Genomic DNA, 24,882 nt, shown 5'->3' on the forward strand with positions numbered 1-24,882 from the left:
CCAAATCACTGGTGTGTTATCAGCACCTTTCTAGCTACCAACACAAGCACAGTGCTGTGAGGGCTGCTGTGGGGCTCGGCCAGACCCAATACAAACAGAAAGTACTCAAAAATCTAAGCTGATCTGCTAGATCTCAAGCATGCAAGTGAAGCCAGAAAGGAACAACAGCATCTCAGAATAGCTGTTGTGGATTAGTTTAAGATAGGAACAACAGGTTTTCCTTTATCTTGAAAAAAATGCTAATCCATTTTATGTTAAAATTTCAACTACAACTCAGCTTTAGACAGATTTGGCATACAAAATGGCAAGCCAGTCACCTATAATGTTGCAGTGTTTTAAAACTTAAGCTTTACCTCGTATTACATTGATGTAAGTTTTGAAAACTTTTTTTAAGAAGTAGTAGCAGCCATGGTAGCAGCAGCAAAGACCAAATCAGTGCAATTGAATAGCTGCCGTTTTTGCTGAGCCTCAAACCGAAAGGTCCCAGAAATGCAGCCAATTCCCTCCCTGGTACAGAAATACAACAACTTAAATCAACTCATACGGACAGAAACAAATTACATAAACCAGACTTTAAAATATTTCCAAATGGACTGATGTGAAGCCAGTCAGTACTACTCCTTTATCACAGAAGTGGACATGACCATTTGGAACTGGTTGCATGACTACACGGGAGGAATTGGAACATGTTAAGAGTAGAAAAAAAACCTGCACAAAATTGATCTGTCTGCACCTACAGTGGTCTTGCTTAGATAGGCTGCAGAACCTCCCTGAACAACCTGACCTAACATCAAGGTTGAACCTGTTCTGAGTGCAATGGCTGGGCCAGAACATATCCAGGAGTTTCTTCAACCTAAACTATTCTAGACACCAACTAAACTAGCCAGATGGACCTTAGCCAACGGATGCTCCTGTGTAAGCACTAAACAAAAAAAAGCCAACTCAAAAGAAATACAGGTCTGTCACAAACTCATTGAACTAAAAAAATCTGAGAATGGGGAAAAGACTTTTCTGTTGCTTATACACCGATGACAGACACAGCAAGCAAAATATAATGGACATTTTGTCACAGATAGTTTTTTTTCTTTAGCAAATCAGAGTCAGGAAGAACAAACTGCATAAAAGCAGCATGTAAAGTATGATCCTTCAAGTACATTAGCCTTCCTTTTTTAAAGGGTTACCTGCTACTGAGACCTGCAAGGCTTTTAAAGCCAACAGCTCAATACTGAAACTAGCAGGGCCCAAGGAAGCTTTCCAACTGCAACCTCCTGAGAACAAAACAGGCTAGTTGCCACGTTCTATCTGCTAGAAAAAATTTTGCTGCTATGGTGTTGCTGCTTTGAGTTTGCGGTAGACATACATGTTGTCCCAAGTCTCTGGAACTACTATTGTCTAAAATCTAGACAGAATACTTACTAAAAAAAAAAAAAAAAAAAAAAATATTTCATTACAACAGGTAAAGAAAAATTAAATTACTGGAGTAGAAGACTACAACTACCTAGCAAAACACTATTATGACCTGATTATATTTTATATGGCTAAAAGTACAGTTCCAATCAACTGGAAATCCTCTTTTTTAACGTAAGGATAATTACAAGCAAATTTTAGCTTGGTGGAATGTATAAAACAGACGTATAAGAAATGGAGGCTTAAAGCAGACAGCTGCTGACATAAATCAAAAGTTTTCTGAAGTAAAATACTAAGTAAAATTAAGACAGATGTTAACTAAGAATATAGAGCCAAGTCAATAACATGATGAAAACAAGAGTAGTTCACAGCACAAAAACCCAGAAGTGTAACTTCTTCCTGTATTTTGGAAAAGCACAGTGATAGACTAGCAGCAAATAAAGACGAAGGACTATCTTTTGGTTTGTTAGCAATAAAATAATTCACAGGCCTTCAAAATTCAGCATATTTGTATAACAAATGCTTGAACTTAACAAACCTACTAGAGCTAAACAGATCTGCTCCTTGCTGAACTTCCCAACACTTGAAGCTACCTCAAAAGACTGAGACCCACGTATCTACCAAAAGGCTAATTTTCTTTGAAATAGTTATACTGGCAAAGCAGAACAATCCATGTAACTATTTGTATGCATCAGTCTAACATTAACCTGAGGAAAAACAACAGAAATACTGACAGGGACTTTAAGTGATCAAGAACTTAAGAACAGTAATGTAGTTAACATCAGTCAATATGTTTTTATTCAAAAATTTTCAACCAAAAATGACAGTTCATTTTTTCGTAAGATTACAGGTTTGGCTGAGAAAGGCAGATGTACTTTAATTAATCTCTTGAATGGTATTTGATTTACTTCCAAAGGACAGTGCAATAGAACTAGCATTGTACAGTGTTAATAAAGTACATGTGAAATGGATTGAGAGGTGCAAGGCTGAAGCATCTCAAAAAAACCAATTGTCTGTAGGGCACAAAGTGATGCTAGTCAAGCATTTGTCACTAAGGGACAGAGAGGGATTCTGGTGATGTATCATGAAGAAGAGGTTATGCACAGTCTTCAACATTTACATCAGTGATTAGCAGAAGAGAGAAAGCAATTCAGATAAAATCTACAGATGACAAAAGCGGAACAGCAAATAATGATAAGCATGAGGAAATTGGTTTGGTAAACTGTGCTCATTCAAAACAAAATACATGTTAGTACAGCAAAAGAAAAATGACACACTGGGAACAAAGACAACAGTTCACACCTACAGAACAGGTGTACTGTATGCCAGCAATTATTAACTGGAAAAGAGTCATGGTTAGGTAAGTTATTCAACATGAGCTTTGAAGGCAGGTATAGCAAGATGTGGAGATTCAATATTGATGAACTGTGTATGAGTGCTGAGGTGAATTTCTTCAAAGTTATTGGTGAGAATGATACTGGAACACACACAGTCCTGGTGATAAGAGTTTAAAAAAATACAGAATAATGAGTGGTATGCTCAAGAGCCACAATGTTTCAAGGCCTTGAAAAAATGTGTAACAGCAATAGACCTTGAAGAGCGGTCTCCTACCATCAAAAAAGATGACCAAGAGGTGACTTGATCAGAATGTGTAAGTACAAGTCATGGGAGAAAAGCGTAGGTGACACATGGGGACATAAATCTAGAGAAGAAAGGAGTAATATAAGCTCATGGATGGAAAAACTTGGTGGATTGGAAACTGCCTCAGTGTCTGGGCTCAGAGGGTAGCAATCAGTGGAACAGTCTAGTCAGACTAGGCCAGCAAGTAGTAGTGTAGCCCAGGGGTCCAGTGCTGTTCAACATCTTCATTAATGATCTGAAAGATGGGACAGAGTGTACCCCCAGTAAGCTTGCTGATGACACAAAACTGGTGGATACCAAATTGAACATGAGTCAGCAAAATGCCATCAAGCAAAATGGCAAACAAGGTCAATGGCATCCTGGGCTGCATCAGGCAGAGTGTTGCCACCAGGCTAAGGGAATTGATACTTTGCCTTTCCTCAATAACAAGGTGGGAATTGCTACGATCCATCTGCCAAAGCAGAACAGCATCTTTTCTATCAGGCTTGCTAACCTAACAAGGAGGACCTTCAGCTAGATTTTTTGGGGATGGTGACAAAGGCCTGGAGAGAAGTCACAGTACAAGGAGCTGTGAGAAAACACCAGTTCCCACATCCCCCTTGAAGGCAGCCCAACTGAAATCCCATCTCAAATGCCTCTACACAAAGACATGCAGCACAGGGAACAAGAGGAGGAATTAGAAGTTCATGCACAGTCTTAGGAAGCTATGGCCTCACAATAACTGCAGAGATGTGGCACGTGGAACAGTGCATGGTGGAGTGTTGTGATGGACAGCTACAAGACCTTCAGAAAGGCCAGGCCAAGGATGTGAGAAAAAGTATGGCTGGACAAGGTCCTGAGCAACCCTGAAGCTAGATTTAACTTCAAAGATAGCCCTCCTTGAAGTGTTGAACTGAACCAGGCAACCTCCTGAGGCCCCTTTCACCCTAAATCCCTCTATGATTCTATAATAATTTGTTTCGAAATTATTTTAGATGCGGAGTGGATGCAAGCCATGAATTTTTGCTTTGATACGAACTAAGCTAGATGTTAAAATGAATGAATGGATGCCCATGTGGTTAGCTGAGGTTAATAGCAGCAAAAACTCCAATATAATTCCCAACATTTATCCAATTCTCCAAAGCCTCCAATAAAAAGAATTTACTATAATTCAAGTTGAAGTAGCCAGACCTACTTGGTGCTTGTTGCTTATAGTAAGTCACTCTCAGGAGAGCCCTAGGGGATCAATAATGGAAATGAAATTTTTCTCTTGAAAATTAATTTCAATGAACGTTGGTTGATTATGGCTTTTGCCACAGTAAAAGTGCTGACAAATGCGCAGCCATCAGCTGCAGGACAGCAGTATATGCTGCCTGAGAAACACTATATCCAGTCTTAAGAATGGTGTTTGCCTTTTTGAGGTATTAACTTACTACTAATAACGTCACAGATGGAACAAACAGGAATTAATGCTATGACACACCGAATGATGGCAGAACTACTTAAGAGAAAAACAAAGTTGATTAATATAACCAAAACAGTACCCAAGTTTCAGATACTTGGGGCTGGGAGAAACAAAATGAAAATATTAAGGCTCTATAAGGGAGCTGAAGACATTCTTGGGAAACATGTCTATTTATTGAAAGAAAACATCCCCCAATCCATCAGAAGCATGTAGCATCAGGGGATATGGATGGGAGGGTGAAAAACACAAACAAACCCAACAATACCCCCCCCCACCCCCCTGACAGCAAATCATCCTTCTTTTGCCTCTCCTATCCCACCCTGTATTATCAGCAGCAAGCCCTCTGGGCTGGCCGGCATGATTTTGTTTACACATGTAAAGCAGGGGACATGGAGAAGGTTTTGGTAGAACCTCTCTTCTCATCTTGCATGACAAGAAATATGTAAGATGAAAGACCACCTTATGCCGATACAGTTGGTTAAGTACTACTGCTATACCATTCATATATGCTGATGTATGACCCAATGAAGACCATTTAAAAGACTAATGTGCAGCAAAATAAACGTACCTGTGACAATCCGTTATTATCCAGTATTTTTAACCAGAAACACTTCCCTTGACTTCTCTGATTAGTTACCTGTGATATTTATGAATTAAATCTTTCCCTCCTCAAATACTTATCTTAAACTAGACATGTCTATTCTAAGCCAGGAAGTTCTATAACATGTGGCAATACTTTCACTCATGTCACAGTGTTTTGAAGGATTTTTTTTCTTTTAAATTAGCTTTAGCACAACTCAGGCATTATTAACTTATCAAAACTCAAGAAGACAGCAACAGAGACAAATGAGAGAGGTCAGAGAACTGGAAAGATGGTCAAGAAAATTAAAAGCAAACTCTAGGAACAATTCAGGTTATTTAGTCTATATTTTCAGGAAAAAATAATTCCAATTGAATCCCAGATTTCATATGTGGTGTGTATATATATATGTATATACATGACACACACACATATATATAAATGAAAATTTCCTTTTTAATTTTGTTTGACTGAAATTCAAGTCATATGACATATCCCTATAAAAACCAAGCGCCTGAAAGTTTAAGCTGATACTCTACATCGTTTTACTTCCTGTTTTTCCTCTGGTTTTGAGGTTTTCTTTTTTAAAGGAATAATGATCACACACACAGATAATATACTGGTATGGGCACTCAAGAAGTCTGCGGCTCCTCAAAAATCAGAGACTTAAATTTTCTGGTGTAATGTGTGCAGAATACTTTATTTATGTTTCAGAAACATTTACAGAAATATACTAACGTAATAGGTCTCCTCAGCTACTATGGTAATAAGCATTTTGTAAAACCATATAAACATATAAAGGGTGTTTTCACATCATATTGATATTAATCTATTCTCCTAGATTATAAAACACATGAAATAACACACACTCAAGAAATAAGCTAAGATTCTAGTAATGAATATGACTTCTTACAAGAGACTTTTTGGAGACTAACAACAAACAATTTTCCATTTTGCTGTGAAGTTACTCACAGTGAAGTTACTTTTAAGATGGAAACTTCATATAACCCATGCCTGAAAAACATCATTCTGGGCAGACAGAATATTAAAATATTACAGAAATAGTAAAACTATAAGTTATATTATCTACATTATTATAAAGTACTTGGTCTAACCAGCGAACTCAACAATTAAAAAGTTCTCTGAAAGTACTACACCACCACCACAACCACCCATAAATATAATCAGTAATTAAACAAAGAAAAATATATTTTGAAAGGAGAGGATCCCAGAAGATAGAAAATGTGGCTATTTCACCTTCAGGCCATTCCTGTGAAGGGATCTGCTGGCCTCTGTTCCTGTGAAGTGCAGTGAATTCAAGGGCAAGCTCACCCTGTGCTAGCGGATTCCATTTGGAGACTATTTGCCACCAAGATAAGTTTACCCAAAGTTTTCATCTCCTGCCTGTAGATCCAGAGATTTTGGTTTGGTTTTTAATTTTAGAAGCTAAAAATTATAATGTATTAATTCTACAACTCTATCAACTATTTTAAGAACAGCAGCAGAACACAAAAAGCAGAGCCCAAATTATGTATATAAACTTTGAATGCTTCTTCACAAAAGAAAGATGGCACACTTGGAGTTTTACCAGACTCTCCAGCCCTATACTGAACTATTAAATTTGATTTTCCTATTTTCTATCCTGTATTAAAAGATTAGAACTGTGCTGCACAGTTTCTTAATGAGGTAATTTTGTCTATCCTCTCTATTTGCATGAAGAAAATATTCAAGACAAAACCTGCAAGATGACAAAATCTTAATATGGAGTTTGGTAAAGTTCTAGTCAGTTTTTGAACAACACGTTTATCTATCCAGTAAAGCTTGTGTTAATGCGATGTAAGAGTTTGGCAAATTCAACTCTAATGGAGCATAAAAATGCTTTTGCTTGAAAGTGAGATCATTTTTAAAAATTCAAAGCATGATCACTTTTTCCTTTTTTTGCAGGAACAATCTGATACAAGCAGCAAAGCTTAAATAAACTAGAAACATTTCAAATGATCCATAAAGGATTAATAAGCACTGCAGGAAGTCCTATAGGCTCAGCGTATACATTTTCCATCTTTTTCTCCTGTGACAGGCATGACATGAAATTCTAAACAGAACTCAAGTTTCAAAGTCACTGAATGTTAAGGTCTGCAGTTTTGATACTAGGGTAGAATGGGGTCACCATCTTGGAATATTTAATTTAAATAGATAACAAAATATTGATTTTATTAGCATAATAAAGCCCCCAAATTATGGACCTTCACAAAATTCTTTTTCTGCTCACAAATAGACGAATGGACAAAAGCAAGGCAAAAGGGGTAGTAGTAAGCTACAGGCCACTAATATAACAAGAACAAAATGACAGCTATTATTTTGGCAGAGATAATCTATGCTGAAACACAAAACACACGCACACAATTTCTTTCAATACAATTTTCTTGTCTTCCCACTGACTTCTATGATTACCACAGAAAGCAGGGTTCTAAACACATTTCTCAATTGCATCTTCAATCAATAACGGTAAAAATTTGAGAAGGGAGATATGGGAAAACGTATTATAGCATTAGTAAGTGTTTGCAAAACAGACTGAACTTATCAATATGCATAAAAGTTGAAAGGGAATAAAAGAAAATAAAAATATATCAGTAACAATGCATTATATACCTTTACTTTCCTGAAATTATTAAAAAAAATTTAAAAAAATCCACTCAAACTCCAAAATCCAACCAGTAGCAGAAATTGCCCCAAGCCTGGTTCAAGTGATCAAATTATGTAGCCATATTTTCTTTTGTTTGAAATACCACAGTTGTAAAATAAAGAATAATTCCAAATTACCAAACTGTCTTTGGGATATGTGACCATTCACAGGTACTTTTTAAACAGTGCAAAGAGTGATCATTTAAATAATCTACAGAAAGTAACAAAACTAAGCTAAATACTCTACCTACTGGTACCATTTTCACATTATGAGAGACAACTGCTTGCAAAAATCCAAAACGACAAAACTTCTGAGATCTCAGATGGAGGTCAGCTTGACCCAAACAAACTCAATTTGCTAGCAAGAATCCTGACTTACTTCAACACTGACATAGGAAAAAAAAGTAATTCATATCAGAACTGAGAACTCCCCATGTTGGAAGATGGAAAAGTTTAGCCTCTGCTAAGCTTGTAAGGCTGTTTACCACCCAGGCTTTCAGTTCAGAGCCAAACCAATCAACAGTAGAAACTGTTTAGGTGACAGTTACATATAAATTGGAAGAAGTTCTTACAAGAGTGGAAAATAGGAAAGATTCAGAAATGCAACAGATAAATACAAAGTTATAAAAGAGCATAAGTATAACATCCAGCACAGATAATACTGGCCATATTAGGGAGGGAGGGAGAGATGTGAGAATGATAAGCGTTAGCTCACAGTGAGAGACGGACGCTGAAAGGCAAAAATTATGCTAAAATAATACACTAATCAAAAGGAAAAGTGAATGAGAAGAAAGCAGAGAAAAAACTGAACAAAGGACTAGAAGTAATCATTTCTGTTTATAAAGGCAGCAGAGAGGCCTTGCTTGATATGCTGTCTATAGTCCTGGGCAGAACACTAAAACCAGACAGAAGAAACCAATGCATGAACAGCAACAAAATCAGCTCTATAAATTTTTTTAAAAAGTATATACAATAAAATTTGTAGTGGTTATAAACATAATAGCAGATACTGTGAAATAATATCACTTTCTACTAACATTTGAAAATAAAAAAAAGCCCAAGAAGGGCCACAAGTGTGTTACAAAAAGTAAATATATATACACCACAAAAAAGGTTAATTTTGACTGTTGGAAGAAGGTTCTTTATTACAAATTCTCAGGATTAACAGAAGTTGACAGGTGTTTAATACAGTAGCTACTATAAATCTGATCATCTGCAGCGCTAAAAACAATCTACATTAACCAATTCTACCTTTTAATACTGAGAAACATGGAAAATGAAAAGGATTTTGACAAACAGGTAGCCTTTGTGTACCCATCAAAACCACAGTTCACATCAGTGAACATCAGTGCCTGCTGATACCTAGTTTTGCCACCACTATCATGGCAAAAGAGAAATAAAAGGAGCACAAAAGACAGTCAATGAAAACAGAAGTTGACAAAAGAAAGCCTAGAAATGCCAACAAGGAGGCATACAGATTATAAACTTGTTTTGTTCACCTTTCTTTGCAATTCAAAATAGAATTTCAGTGAAGCTGAAAAGATGACAAAACCACAGCAGTGAAAAATAGAAATATTTTAAACACTATCAAATAGCCTTTGGAACTCCTTGCCAGGAAGTGCCATACAGAAGCTGTATCTGCAGTAGACTTTCGCAGTCATACAGATGAAAATATTTCCAGTTTTATCAGAAAAATCACCCACTAAACTAGGAACATCTCCTGCAAAAAGTTTTCCTAAAAAAATTTGTTTTTCAGGGAGTTCCTTGAATTATTAAGCATCCAGCTAATATCAGAGACTAATAATACACTGCGTAAATCCCTCCATTAAATAAAACTCCTTTGTTCATAGGTTAATACTTAACCAGCCTATGTTTTTGGGATGCAATGACCTAACAAGCATAAAAGAGGAAATGTTTTTCTCAGTATTTAAACCAAACGAGTATTTGATTCCACAGGAGTTTTAAACTTGTTTCATCTTCAGAATGTGTTATTTTATGATCATGGCAGTGCTACAGAAAGCAAGTGGCACTGCTGAAAATTAGTTAAGGCTGCTGCACAGTTTGCAATGGGAGAGAACCGTACTTGTAGAGCCAGAGAAAAATTTCAGGCAAAACTATGAAATGCATTATAGACAGGTTTTTCTACCTGCAACCTCCCTCACCATTACTATCTAAATGAACTGTTTGTTCATACAACTTTACAACCCCATATAATATCTAGCAAAAAAACCATTTGTATGTGTGTGTTTTGTTTAATTTCATTTAACACTGGAACCTCGTACTTCCCTTTTCAGCCTTGTTTCTCTCCTTTCCTGCAAATTCCTGTGTTACAGCCACATGACCAACTTTTACAGTGGACCAAAAGAGACGAGAAAAAAAAAGTTTAAAAGGTACATGGATGAGGGTGAAGCAAAGGGCAACAGAATTAAGGCAGGACAGACTAAGCACTTTTAAAAAATTAAAAACAATTCCAAAGCATAACTATGAAACAGAAAAAACGTCTTTTCTTCTTCACATAGGACAACAGATTGTAGGAGCTTCTATGCTCCTAGTACTACCTTATGAGGAAAACACTTATCTATTAATGAATTTATTTAATTTTTACTGTGGAACTTTCACATATAACTGTTGAACACACTTTCATTTCTCAGAACAGTATCCTTCCCACTACTCGGAAATAATTAGTAAGCAATTATTGAGGTGATGTAGAAGAAAGATGGGAGAAAAGGTCTTTCATTTTTTCTGATAGCTGATCAATTTGGCTGTTTCATATAACTAAAAAGGCAAAAATGTTAGGTGTTCAGAGCAGAAATGTATTTTGCCAAAGGCATTATTAACAATTAATAATCATTACATAAGTGCCTTGTTTACCTGACCTTGTGTAAATTTAGCAGCCTTGTAATTAGACTCATATTTTGCATATTTGTATATTTCCATGCATAGGATTTGACTCATTCATTCATCCATTAAAATTTGCTTGACAGACATAGATGGATAATCAGGGTACAATTTGTATTTACTGGATTATAGAAAATTGCCTAACTGTTAAATTCATGGAAAGCACATTCTTGCCTTTCTCTTGCAAAAGATGTACAAGCAATAAAGTATCTGAGGATGGCCCCAAAGCTCTCCGAAGCAGCACTGGAGTTTCCATAATCTGAAAGCTTTAGCACAAACTTACTTTTCAAAAAAATGATTGCTGTATTTAAAAAAAATAACTAAAAAGAAACAACACTAGTGTCTACATTCTCCTTTAGGCAATGCAACAAAGTAATTCTTCAGTAAGAAACATCTATAAAAGCTAACATCTTATTAAGCACAACTTCGCTGAAGGAGATGTCTTGTACTCTGCCAAAAGGGAAAGATTTTTCTCCCATTTAACTACTTGCCAGCAACTTCTTGACTTTCTGTGCAGTTGGAAGAGTTATCTTACTATTTTCTGGTTCAGTAAAAAGTCTTAAAATTCAATTTTTTTAACTATTAGCCATAATAATTATATGCTCTTAGATATGCTTAAATATTTGAGATTAGATCGTTAGGCAGTTCAGTATGCATCATTTTGCCACCAGAAAAAAAAAACACCTAAGTATGTGGCGATGGCACCTATTGTCAGTAACACACCTCTGGAAACAGAAACTTAGGGAAGATCTCTACTGAGCAGTCAGGATGGAAAGCAACAATACAGCACAGAATGGGGAATAAAGGCATTTGTTTACCTCTGTGTTGTCCAAAATGACAAATATTTTACAGGTTTCTTCTGAAGAAACTGACTTTTGCCTAAAAAGTCAAGTCAGACATGCTCATTAAATGTGTAACACATTTTTTAACTGCTATAATCCAAAGAGAGCCTTTATGCAGCTTCTTTCCTAACTCATGTATCTAATGTGTCAGAAAAAGCCTTTTATTTCCTCCTATGAACCTGTAGCTCATAGCAGGTTTTTTTTCTAGTACCAAAAGACAAAACTTTAAAATAATAAAGCAGTGGCAAGGAAGAAGAGAAAAATCTTTTTTTTTTTTAAACCCATAAATTAGATTACTATTTAGATGTCTCTTTAAGATCATCTGCAAAGTATCTGAACTATCTGCAAAGTAATGAACGTGAAAACAATGTTTTAGTAAAACACTGAAAGATAGTCCAATAGCTTCTTCTCTGGAGGCAGGCACTTTTTTCCCTCTCCAGATCAACTGGCCACAGTTATCTATGGACTGAGTTTCCTGTGATCAAATAAACTCCAATGTAGTGATTCACGCTCCTACCTGAAGGATTTTTATTTTTTCCTGTCCTGAGCCTTGAAAGAGAAGGGAAGAAAATACCAACCCCCACCTCTTTCCCAAACTAGGAAATGTTAATTTGAATTGTAGTATTAACTCAAGTTTTAACTGCTTTCCTTATGTAAAGGTATTAAGTGTTCAACTAAAGCAGCACAATGCGATAAAAAAGGCATCTTTCAGAGTCCCCAGGTTCATTTGTTCACTGCCCTGCCAAGTAAGTGGAAGAGTTGACACTTCTTGTTGGTTCTCATCTCTTCACTGAAGGTGAACAGATTAGTCCCAAACCAACATTGTCATCCCTTCCCCCAAAGTTCCCTGCTGCTGGAACAATTCTGTCCCTCATCCAGTACGTTTTTGTGTCCAGTGCACTTTTTACAAGGACAACTCTAATAGAAGCTGAAAAAGCTTAGTATCAGGAGAAAATAAATCTACTGCGCCATGATTTCAGTCTTAATATTTTGATGTCCACAAAGTTTCTCTGCTCCATCAGTACTGAATGCCAACCTCTTTGCAGGCTGAACAAGGAAACACACAGGCAGGGCTAGTTTAGCTTCCATTGCAGAAATCTGAGTGGATGCTAACAGCAAGAACTTTTATTTTCCCTGGGGAGGAAGGATGTTATATTAAATACTTCTTATTTGAGGATATGGATTATTCCAAGTGGTATCTATTTTCATTCAGAGTACTGGTGGAGAGCATTGAAGATTAATACCAACAACTGAAATTAACTTCTGGCATTTACAAAATTTAGATGATGGCATACGAGATATAGGCACTGCCTAAAGAAGGATGAATATTTAGCTTTAATGCTTCCACAACATCAAGACTAGATTCTTGCAGTGCTTTGTACACTAGCACATTTCTTATTCCTCCATTTTTGGCATACAGTCCTCAAGTGAGGGGCAAAACAGGGGGCACACTTTAAAGTTCATCATGTTTCTAACCACTAGGAATGACATATTCCAAACTTCTACTCCATCACCTCCTGTAAGCAGGACAATGCTCCCACACACTAGTTCCAAAGTTGAAGGGTACCCTAAGAGTTCCAAAACATTTAAGAGATACAAAAAGAAAAACTCTTTTGTTAATATCAGTATTCAGGCATAGTTAGAATCTCCTAAAAAACAGGTAATGAAGTCTGCTAGAAGAATTTGAAGAAACTACCACAGACAGTGGGAGAGGTCCATCTTGCATTTTCTTTCACTAACATATTTATTTTATGAATGTCATGCTACCTCTGGTTTTGACTCTGAAGGTCTTTCCTATTGAAACAGTTTTTAACAGCCTCCCAGTGCTGTATCACATTTGATCCACTCCAGTTTAGTGTCTCACCACCAGAAGATAAAGTGGAAAAAACCCGTAGCTAAAGTTACCTACAATTAACATGAGAGTGGCGAGAAAGACAGGGGAAAAGATCTGTCTAGATGCTTTTTAACAGGAAAAAGAACTGACCTGTAATCACACTGACTCCATCAATATAAGAGACTAAGCCTTGGTTATGATGCTGGCTTCTCATGCACAGATCTGTGTCTAGAAAGACACCGGTTTAATTTATATACAAAGTAAATGTACTTCTCATTATGAAAGCTTGTAATCGCTCCCAGATAATTTTCCTTATTTCACTACAATCTCAGATGCTCCTCAAATAGGTATTTGCTACTCGAGCTCTTTTCTGAATGACACCTGATTACTGAGTGGCATCTTGCCACTAGCCTCATGAAGCCCTTCACAAATGGACTCAGCAAAAAACGTTGAAAATAAAACTCTGGAATAATCCCTGACCATTTCTTGGCAGATAATATAGGCTTATTTCGTGAATTCTAAGTTCTTAAGATGCCTGACTCACTCTTGTTGGGAAGTCTCTAAAGACAAGTCAGATCATACAGAATTTTAATTACGCATTCCGTACAAGGTATTTCAGTCTTTTTCACTTAAGGGGTTGGGGAGGGAGCAGGGGTGTTTGATCCTAAAACTACCTTATCAGCCAGGAAATCCTCTCAAGGACTGCATCACAATTCAATTTACTCCATTATTGCTACTTCACTGATAGGGTTAATATTTTTTTAAACAAAACCCTAACAAGGTGATCCCCAAAAGATGCCACATTAAAGGAACAAGGCAGTATAAATACTGATCTCTTACCACAGAAAGAAAAAGAGAAGTAGAAAGCAGTAGGAGGGAGGGGGAATTTGATTAATTGCTTCCTTCAAACAAGCACGAAACCCACATGCTAATACTAAAGAATAGTCTGAAAAAGCATCACCAACACTGCATGAACTACTGCAAAACAATCTAGTATTTCTAAATGGCTGTATTAATCTTAATGCCATTATTCATATGCATACACACACATATATAATACACATATACATAAAAAGAGAAATTCTACCAAATTCCAATTCTACATTCAATCTTTGTGCTTGATAGATGGTCAGTGGGTAGCTTGGTATCTGCTAGTTCTATTGCAAGATCATCCAACATGAATCACCTCAGTACAAGAAAAAAAATATGTATTATCCAATAAAAATTATTATAGTAATTACCAAGTTCTTGCAGAAACCTAATGTTATATTCTGCAACAGATTTCAGCATATGGCATTTTGTGTCTTTGTATTTTGGGAGGTGAGGGGGTTCTCTCCTTTTAAGCAATTCTGGCCCCTTTGTAGTATAGTCAAATGCTGCTTTGGATATTAAATTGAGAATTTATCTTAAATGGAAACAAACAACTTCGCTAAAAATTAGACATTTATGACTTGCAAATTACAGATACTAATTATTTTCAGTATATACAATTATGATATTCTCAAGAGGTATTAATTTTGGGACAGATGTGCTTTCATCATGCAATTTGGAAATTAAGTTACACTCGCACGTATGGGAACTCAGAAGTCTGAATTTGTGTGAAGATAGGATTGATAAAAAGGAATTTTGTCTTGCTAATTTTCTCTCTCTCCCCCCTGCTCCTTCTCTCTCTGATGAGAGTGTGGCCAGCAATCCTCACAGCTGGGTTGCCTTGCACTCAAAGGAATGGGGGCTGACTGCAGAGCTGATGAGGATATACTTCCACTTGACTCCACCTCCTATTTTGTCCTTTCAGATAATTCTTCCAAATCCAGTAACTTCTAAAAATTTAAACAATAATTAAGACATACCAACTTTAAAATATGCACAATGCTAAATACCTCACATTCATGGCAGAGTGCAGAAATTAAGTGCTGATAATGTAAATGTCTTTAAAAAGAGATTAAAAATACACATAATCCAAACTGAAGGCATTAATACAGAAACTTCCATCAAATGAGGGTAAAAGGAAGAACACTGCTACGCTGAGCATATTTTCATTAGGAAAGGAAAGCATATTATTACAAAAATGCTCTCGAACGCGTGCATGCCTGTAATCTTCAAAGACAGGGTGTGACAAGTGATAAAGGAAAAAGGAACACCAAGAAAAATGCCAGTTAAATAAATCTCTGGGATGATACTGTTGTTGAGTGAGTGGGTGTATTAATTAAAGAAATCCATTTGGGAGTTCATACTTTCTTGCTTTCCACATTGAAACTGTAGCCAATACAAAAAGAAAAAAAGACAAAACAAAAAGGAGTATTGCTTTCTGGTCCAGTCTAAAAAACAAACTGATCTTCAAACATCAATCTTTTGTTTATACTGTTCCATAGGAGGCTGAAGATAAAGATGCAAGACATTTGGAGTATCTGCTACAATTCTGAAAGTGAGATTTTTTATTTTTAGCTGGAATGAGTTCAGTCACTGCATAAACATTTCTATCTGGAGATCTTTACTGATAGTCATGGATTTTTGATGCCTCTTTTGCAGATGCCACTTACAAAGATAATGATATTGTTCAGGAGAAAAGGAAAACATCTACTTGTCAAATGCTGCAGAGCCTTAATTTTCATGCAGAAACCTGGTATACCTTTGGAAAACCTCAGAAATGTTTCTCTCTCATATGTTTGGGGATTCAAAGCCTAACACAACCTACCTAGGCTGAAGATACTTAGATAGCTGAAACTCTTCAGATGAAAGACAGTGAACAAAACTGTCATTTTGCCACTGTAACAGTTTTAGCAAGGCTACACAGCTTTTATTCCCTGCCCCCCCCTCCCCATCCTTATAGCACGCTGCAGCTGTGGGCAGACTGAAGAGACAATAACCTTCAGCATGCTATGAAAATAGGGAGGGGAGGTTCATCTTTACCAATGAAAGGGCCTTTAAAACTGCCACCACAGAGCGCATAGGACTCAAACACAGGCAGAGTTGCCAATGCAACAGGCTCAATTTGCAAAAAACCAGACAATACAAAACCCCAGTTGATACGAATAAAAGTAATAGAGTAACTAGTATTCAGTAAAAAGTAAGAGTAAAGTCCATCAGTAGATGCCATATAATGAAATAAAAAGACAAATCTAGCCAACCTGACTGATAAGTTTTAAGGACTCTTTACAGAAACCTCTACAAAGGATACTATATATGGGCCAACACCTGTTCTGGAGCACAGCTTTACTATCTGACTACATGTTGGAATAAGGTTCTGCAGTGAAATCACGCTATCTCCCAAAGAAGGCATACAAAGCAATTACTTTCTTATTGCCAAGGGAATAAAACCCCAAAAATAATCCACTTGCATTACACTGAAGGAAATACTGGCACTCTGTAGAACACAGACTGTGTAGCACTTACAAGACCTTGACTTCTGAGCAAGACACAGTGAAGCAAATGCAAATCCTTTTTATGGTCAGTTTAATGTAATGCTATTCTGCCAATTTTTCCTGCAGACAGGAACAATCTCACTTAAAATGAAGGAACACCTCTTTCTAATCTCAAGATGATCCAAAACTTCACTGACTCTTAAAACTGACAAACCTGTAGAATACAGGTTTCATGAGTCAAGAGGAGAAACAAAAGTCAACTCCAACCAGCACAGGCTGCTAGAATTAACACTGGTATTTCCTAGGATGGAGGAAATCTTATAGACAATATGTTGCCTTACCACTGGTACTGCTTAGACTTCTCTTGGCCACTGTAAACCAAAACTTAGTAATTCCCTACAAGTCTCATTCAGCTATGGCGTTCCCTTCTGAATCCCTAAGTGCATGAACAAAGACACAAAGGCAGAGGAGTTGAGCTAAACAGTGCTGCCCAGACTCATTGCTCTAAGTTTTTTTCACATATATAACTTCCAGGAACCAAGCTGAAAGGTGTGAACTATCCATATGATCTGTTCGATCCTTGAATGCTTACACATCCATCCATTTTTTCTTGCTGCACCAAATACTAAATAACATCAAGAACTAAAGAGTTGTTTAAATTAAGTTGAATGTAAGTTTTTGAAATAACCTTCTAACTACCAAGTTTCTATATAATGAGATTTTGAATACTGGAATCACTTCTGTTGAAGAACACCTTATTTAATTTTTCTAAGAGTATTTTACCAAGAAATAGAGCAGTGACTAAACATTACTGGAAATATCTTTTGACAATTTTAACTGCTTTAACCAGAAAACGAAAATAATTATTTTAACATCTAAGGATAGGAAAAAATAACACCCCTGCAAGACCCATTCCCACTATGCCAAGGAAAAGCGTTGTGAGGAACACACAGATGAGGGGTTTTTTGTACATGCTCTCTGTCGCCTCCCAACCCCCATCATTTTCTTAGGAACATGGACTATGAAAGACAGCATCAGAGAAAACCGTTTACAAAAGAAAGTAACTGCATCAAAAATATCTTAGTTTCCCAAATACTATAAAATTCAATTTAAGCTTTCTTTGAAAGCTGAATGCAGGTTCCTAATAAAGGCTAAGAAACATTTATGATAGGTAACTTGGGTTTCTTACAATTATTACAAAACATTCCATATTTTATTCTTTGAAATGCCCATTCAATTCCGAATTACCGCAGATCATGCTTCAGGTTTTTTTAAAAAAGGGCTTAAAGCAATTAATTTCCACTTTCTAAAAAACAGTGTTGGACCATGAATTTCTGTATTATTAGTGACTTTTAAGGAAACATTTTTGGTAACCACATCATTTTTAGGTCATGAACATCAAACTTATCCTTATAAGAACCATAAGTCCAGGGTCCAGGGAAAATGTGGTCTCTTCAGCTTCAGATTTTAACTTTGGTTCTCCTGAGGGATGCAGGATGCTTGCATGTGGTATAAGCATTGCTAGTTATGCATACACCAACCAGCATCAAGTATTCAAAGACCAACAGACCCTGTTGACTTGTGTCATCAAGCAAGCTGGTTATGTGTTCTTTATTAAAAGTTTCTGTGGAATAATATGGACTTAATCCGGTTTTAATAATTTTTTGTTCCAAGTTGTTATATAGTATAAGGCATTAACTGTATCAAAATTCCATGAGAAATGGTTGTTTTAAAACTTACTTTAAGCCTTGATTAGTTTACATGGACTTCTGCTTCTTGTAATGTCTCTAATTAGAGACTAGTGGGATCCTATGCCATCAAAAATTTAAATTGAACATAAAAACCTGAACAGATTTAAAAAGGCTCTCAAACTACTGAAAAAGAAAAAAGATGAGCATTGATCATTCCAAGACCAGTGATTTGTCATAAATTCTCTTGTGATTCACAATTTATTATTAAAATAGAAGCAGCCAATCCTATAAAGCTGTGCCACACCCATAGCGCTTCTGTCAATCCAAGGTATCCAAAGGAGGGCCCATTTGCTCAGTCTCTCAAAGTAGCTTGCTCAGGTGCTATCAGTAATGCAGTTGTGGCAGACCTCTCCATACACTGCACAGATTTGCCTGAGATTTTAAATTATTGGCTACAGAATTTTATAACAGATACTGCTATTGGTACACCAAAGCTACAGACTTTGTAGTCAGTTTAAAGCCAGATCAGATACACAGAGCTACAACCATATCTCTATACTGCAGCACAAACATGCTCGCCAAGTGTTGCCAAAATTCGTCATTGCTTCGACTGAGGCAACAGATCAGTTCCAACAGAGTACCTTCAAAGACAGTGCTTTCTGTAATCCTCTGTAGACAGCAACATCTTGTTATTAGATGAGTGATTCAATCACCTAGGTAAACATTACACACTTGGTGGCAATCATAACCATGACCATATTTACCTCTAGGCACACTTCCTGTAACATGATCTTCACAATACTGCCATTTATAAGCCTAAGCAGACAAATTATTGTGATAATAAGCCCTTACATTCCTGTATTCTACCTACAGAGGAAATTACAAAGTTAGTTTGACTCTACTGATGCAATCTTCATTTCTTAGAACCTGCTCCATGCGGTGGCCAGCCTGGGGAGCCTTTTCTAAAAAGAGCCGAGACAGATATCTAGTGTCATTAAGTCTTCTCTGGCAAGGTACCAGACTGTGGACTAAACACTAGGAAGAATCAACAGCAAGCAGATACTGCTCCCTTGTTTATGTTCACTCATTCTCAGTGGCTAAAATTTGGAGTGCAGAGCGTCACACAGCCTCACTCAACCATCAGTGAGATGGATGCATGTCCGTCATGGCTAGTAAAATCCAATGAAGAGAGTTAAACCCTTCGTAAAGACATATCGATCATTACTTTGAAACACTTCACTAAAAATTATATTGATGCTGTAAGTCTAAAACAAACAATTCCTTTACAGGGCAGATCATGGAGAAGTTGCAGTAATAGTGAATCAATTCCAGTTAATAGATGCTATGAATGCTGTGACAAATAACTGCTTACTCATCCCCAAAATGCACTACACACGGTGACCAAAGGGTTAGCTTTTATTATTCAATAAGCTTAGATTATATCAGAGACAGATGTGTAACATTTTCATATGGTAGAATACCGACATGTCTGTTCAATAATCAAGGTATTTCTAATTTCCTCCTGGTTAACCAAAATGTGATTCCATTTTCAACCCATCTGCCCACCTCAATCAAGGGAAGAATCAGAAAATGCTACTGCAGAGGAGCAGAGAAAAATCTTGATAATCTGGTGGCAGTCTCCCTTCCCTCTCTCAGGTCCCCAGTAAACTGTGAATGGAATCACATTAATCTTTTATCTTTCACTTCAATTGCTTTCCGTTCTGCCTTGACTTGGAAGCTTTCAGTACTAAAAATAAACATCTCTGTTTCTGTATGTATAACCCAAAATGACAGTGATAAAAGTTCAAACTTGGAAAAGACTCAGAAATCCATTTCCATACAAACAGGAAGGACTCAAAATAATCACTGGAGTTAATTTGATGGCAGAGTCTAGCTACCCAATTGTGCCTGCCACATCAGCTGGTGTCACAATTCCTTCTATTTTCTGGCCCTACCCACTCTTCATCACATGCTCATATACTTCTACTACCATTAGCACAACAATGAATAAAATATTGTACTATTGCCACTACCAAGCACCTTTCTCTCACACCAAAGAAACTTCTTATCCCTACCCTCCCACCAAACAAAAAAGCTTTCAATATATGACTGTTGTGAGAACATGATCACAAAAGTCATCACCATCATATACAATCATATTTTCACCTATTCATGTAGTGTACACCTGTGGGTTGTTGGCAATACACTTGATTGAAGTGTGGGAGATTTCAGGTTCACAATGAGCCCTGTCATCTTTGTTCTCTTAAGAGAATATGCCATGCAATCCCAAAACCTGTGTGAACACTGGCTGCCTCTTGTAATATTATCTTGTTCATAAATCTTTTACCTTTTTAAATGCGCAAAATACTAATGCAAAACCTAAGAACATATATACAATAGTCAGAACAGCAATATATATATTCATATATATATATTTAAAATAATGATTCAAAGATCTTGAAAAGAGTACCAACATGCTTTTATACTGCAACCTAATGTGCAAGCAGTAGACCACCCCACCACAGGTAAGAAATGAGAAATTTTGAGGGCTATTGAACACTGAATTTTCACAGCTGAACAGTATAAAGTTATTTAGCAGTTCAATAGCCTTCCAACTCACTTCTGCCTTGTGGGCTACAGTGGTCCAGTAGAAAAAAAATGTAAAACAAAACCAGTGCAATACAGGTTGGACCAAGATTTTTTCAATATTTTTTAAAACTCTTTTAAAGTTTGCATCATTTTATGCATTTTGAAAAACATAAAAAGATCTAAAGATGCCATACAGTATTAACTAGACCACATATAGAGAACATCTCTATAAAAACAGGTCTTCACCTAGAAAAATATTACTAATAATACAACAGGTATATATTTAAAAACAAGATTAAAAACCTGCTGCTTCATACACAAGAGCTTCCCAGTCCAACCAGTTCAGTGTGTATTTTGATACTGCTCAAAAGGCATATGCAATATGTTGGGAGTTTTTATTCAGTTCTTTTTAGTTGGCAAAACTAAAACCTCAAGAGCTGAGTAAGATAAGGGATTAATTTTATGAATGTGAATACTGATTTTTACAGGACATTTTAAAGGGGATCTAAGAGTTTGCATTTATTTACCAAGTGCTCAAAAATGACTATTTTAATATTCTAGTGGGAAACACAAAACAGTTTCCATCATAATAATTAGATCCACTTACTATAAATTAAATAACACCCTCTTTATATAACAGAGTTGGTCAGTTTTTGCATTTATGCTTGCAGATTTCAGCTTTCACCCATTCCCCAGCATGGATGTTTCATTGATGGCTGAGGGTAACACTTCAAAAATGAACTAGCTAAACAAACTTCCCAGCAGCACTTGACAGAGCTACACCTATTCTTCCCCATTTCCAAAGCAGTACAGAATTAATTACCAGTTCTATGGATCTATTGTAAGTATAATAGACTAAAGAGCTATCACAGACACATTTATTGTAAAAGCACAATCCCAAGAGTGTCTAGTAGAGGGCCAAAACGATTAACACAAATGCTTTGTCAGATCAAAGATAAAACCTGCACCGCCCAATTGAGGAATGAATTAGAACAGTGGGTTATCTTTCAAATTAACCAGGGCAGTTAGTGAGGAAAATTTCATGAAAGTGTAATTCTTAGCCTTTGTGAATCCACACAGCAGGCATTCTGCCAGCTGACAAGATGATGAAATTTTCATGCTTAAAAAAGCCCTCTTCATTTCCCAATTTAGATTAGCTAGCATTTCTCTCTTTTCATCTATTTGCTCTTCTGAAGCAGAATTAAAAAAAAAAAAAAAAAAAGCAAGCACACAACAGGATCAATCTCTCATAGAATAATGCATTTCTGAAAAGAAATAAAATCTTTGCAGTCATTTTTTAGCTGTATTTACAGTCAGGAATAAGATTATTGAGATTGATTTTGTTAATGCTATTAAGAAATCCATAAATACTGGAGCAATGGTAGATATGATATGGAAGACAGATATAAAACATTACAATGTTTAATGGCAAAAAATTATTGTGGAAACAGAAAATTCTATATAAAGGCAAGTAATTTGCAAAAACAATGGGATTGTAGGAGGCTTACAAAATTACATTACGCACTTACATTTGTGTCTTTTTAATGGGAAGAAGTATATCACCATTGTATTTACCAGTTTCATGTTCCAAAAAGGGCAAGTAGATTTTCCCCTTTTAGATTCTACAGCACTCCTCCCCTGCTCCTAAATTTACACAGCCACATATAAAAGCATTTCAACAGACTAAAGGAAACAACATGTAATAATATTAAATGCTTAAAAAAAAATCCAATTCCAAGCTCACTGAAAAAAGTGAGCTTACTCATTTCAGTGAGCTGTGGATCAGGCCAAAAGCTCTGATAAGGCTATCATCACAAAATGTAGCTCATTACTTTAAAGATTAAAAAGTTCATTTTCGTATTTTATGTTTTTGTATTATGTATCACTTGACCAATACACAAACAACAGTACTATCTAAAAAAATATTAAAACCCCAGAATTTAATGGAGTGACAAAGTTAGACAATATATTTGTCTACTTTAAACTGGTACTTCTGCGCCTTTCAGATGCAACCACTGCAACAGCAGACTGTTAAATAAGCATCTCAAAGGTTCATCACGTTTTGTTCAGACAGTTCTTTGCCATACTACTTCTGGGTGTGTCTTTATAGTTTACAGGATTATATGTATTAGTGCAAACACCCATTTGATGAATTTCAACTCCAGCTGTTATACAGTCACTAGTACTTGACGAAAGGAATAAACTAAAATTCATAGCATCTGATTTTCTAAGAGCTATCAGGACCAGAAGTTTACTTGCCCAACTCCGTGGAAAGCCCTGTTTAAAATTAAAATTATTGTGCAATTTAGAAATTACCTTTTACAATAAAATAATCTCACATTTCCAGAGTCTGAATGTGTTCCATAGTCAAAAAGTAGTTTTAAACCTTGTTATTACAGCTAAGTTAAAAGTAAATTCTCAGTACTAAAAAAATAACCAAGTTTATAAAGTTTTTACTTACAAGGACAAATAAATTCCTTTTGAAGGACACTTCATTATTCTCTATATCATGCAGTAAAACACTTAACAGATTTTAATACAATATAAGCAAATTGTAATATTCAATCATTTTACAGTTTGGTCACTGCTTGGTCTTAAAAAAAAAGTAAAAAAAAAAACAAAAAACCCAGAGTAAAATATACCAGTTTTTGTTCTTATCAGTAGTAAGAATTTTTCCTGCCCTAAATGTATCTTCCTTCATTCATCGTTTACTACTCCACGTCTTACGCATGTTTCCTAGCACAGTATATGCCAGAAATTACTTAGCATGTGGCACTGTGTATTATCATAATGTACATCCATTATATTTTAAAAAGTTAATCAGAAGCAACTTTTATACAAAAGCAGTCTGTAAACATGTTACCTTGACATATGAAATAACACATAGTATAATTTAATATAATATGTATAGTGATTTCAGTTGAATGATAGATTTTGTAGCCATCTGGACTTTGCAATAAAGTAACATGAGATCGCGCGTTTTGGTAACTTCACCTGCCCAAGTCATCTGCCTTTAACTTCAACTAAAAGGAACAATCTATCCCTACCTTGTGAAATACTGCCAAAATTTAAATACTCTAAGAAAGTTTTGTGCTCTTTTTGATGCAAAGACCTTCAAAAACAAGTATTTATACATTCAGAAATTATTATATTTCCAGAAAAGTGCTTAGGAAACACCTACAATTGCAGAAGATAATAATATAGAAAGTAAGAAGGTAACGATAACAATATAGAAAAAAGATAACACAAAATGCACACTTAGTATTAAATTATATTGATAAATAAACTATAAAGATAATTCTTAGCATTGCATCTGCTGTCTGCAAAAGCATGTTGTAATACTTCAGAAAACACACCACAAATTAGGTAAGCCATTCATTTACAGGTCAAATTTTAAAAAAAACAATTTACATTTTTGAGCATATCAAAGGTTATGAGCACCCAAAGTTTATGAGTGCCTTCAAAAAGTGATGTCTGTCCTGAAGCTGTGAAAACAGACAACACTGGACAACCAAAAAAGGCAGGCAGGCAGGCAACAGGATGACAAAGTCTATGAAAATCTGACCAAAATGGCCAGCTGTCAATTCAGAAAATATGATGTTTCCAGCACACTAGATACAAAACGTATTGATAGAATTTAAAAGTCACGGCAGATTTTTTCCTAACCAGTCACTAGTTTGGACAGTGCAGTGATAGGAAATTCAAATATTACACTTTTCCCTCCCACCCCCCCACAGTGCCATAGAAAGCCAACCACTACCATTAGCACTCTGGATTTCTTGCACTGTTCCCCAAAAAAGAGAATAATAAAATTAATTAACTACCTATCTTTCTCCTCTTTTTTCCCCCTCCCAATCATTATGAAGAAAGATTCACAGTATTTCCCTTCCTACTGTCCTTCAAAGAATTTTT

The 24,882-nt window shown here is 36.1% G+C and overlaps 1 protein-coding gene across 2 annotated transcripts in view; it reads right to left on the bottom strand.

The window, feature by feature from the left end:
• The window catches only part of POLA1 (DNA polymerase alpha 1, catalytic subunit), a 204,035-nt gene that overhangs the window by 84,269 nt on the left and 94,884 nt on the right, over positions 1–24,882 (bottom strand). The window lies entirely within an intron of this gene.

Source organism: Falco rusticolus, chromosome 2, assembly GCF_015220075.1.
Source record: "Falco rusticolus isolate bFalRus1 chromosome 2, bFalRus1.pri, whole genome shotgun sequence".
NCBI classification, from domain to species: domain Eukaryota; kingdom Metazoa; phylum Chordata; class Aves; order Falconiformes; family Falconidae; genus Falco; species Falco rusticolus.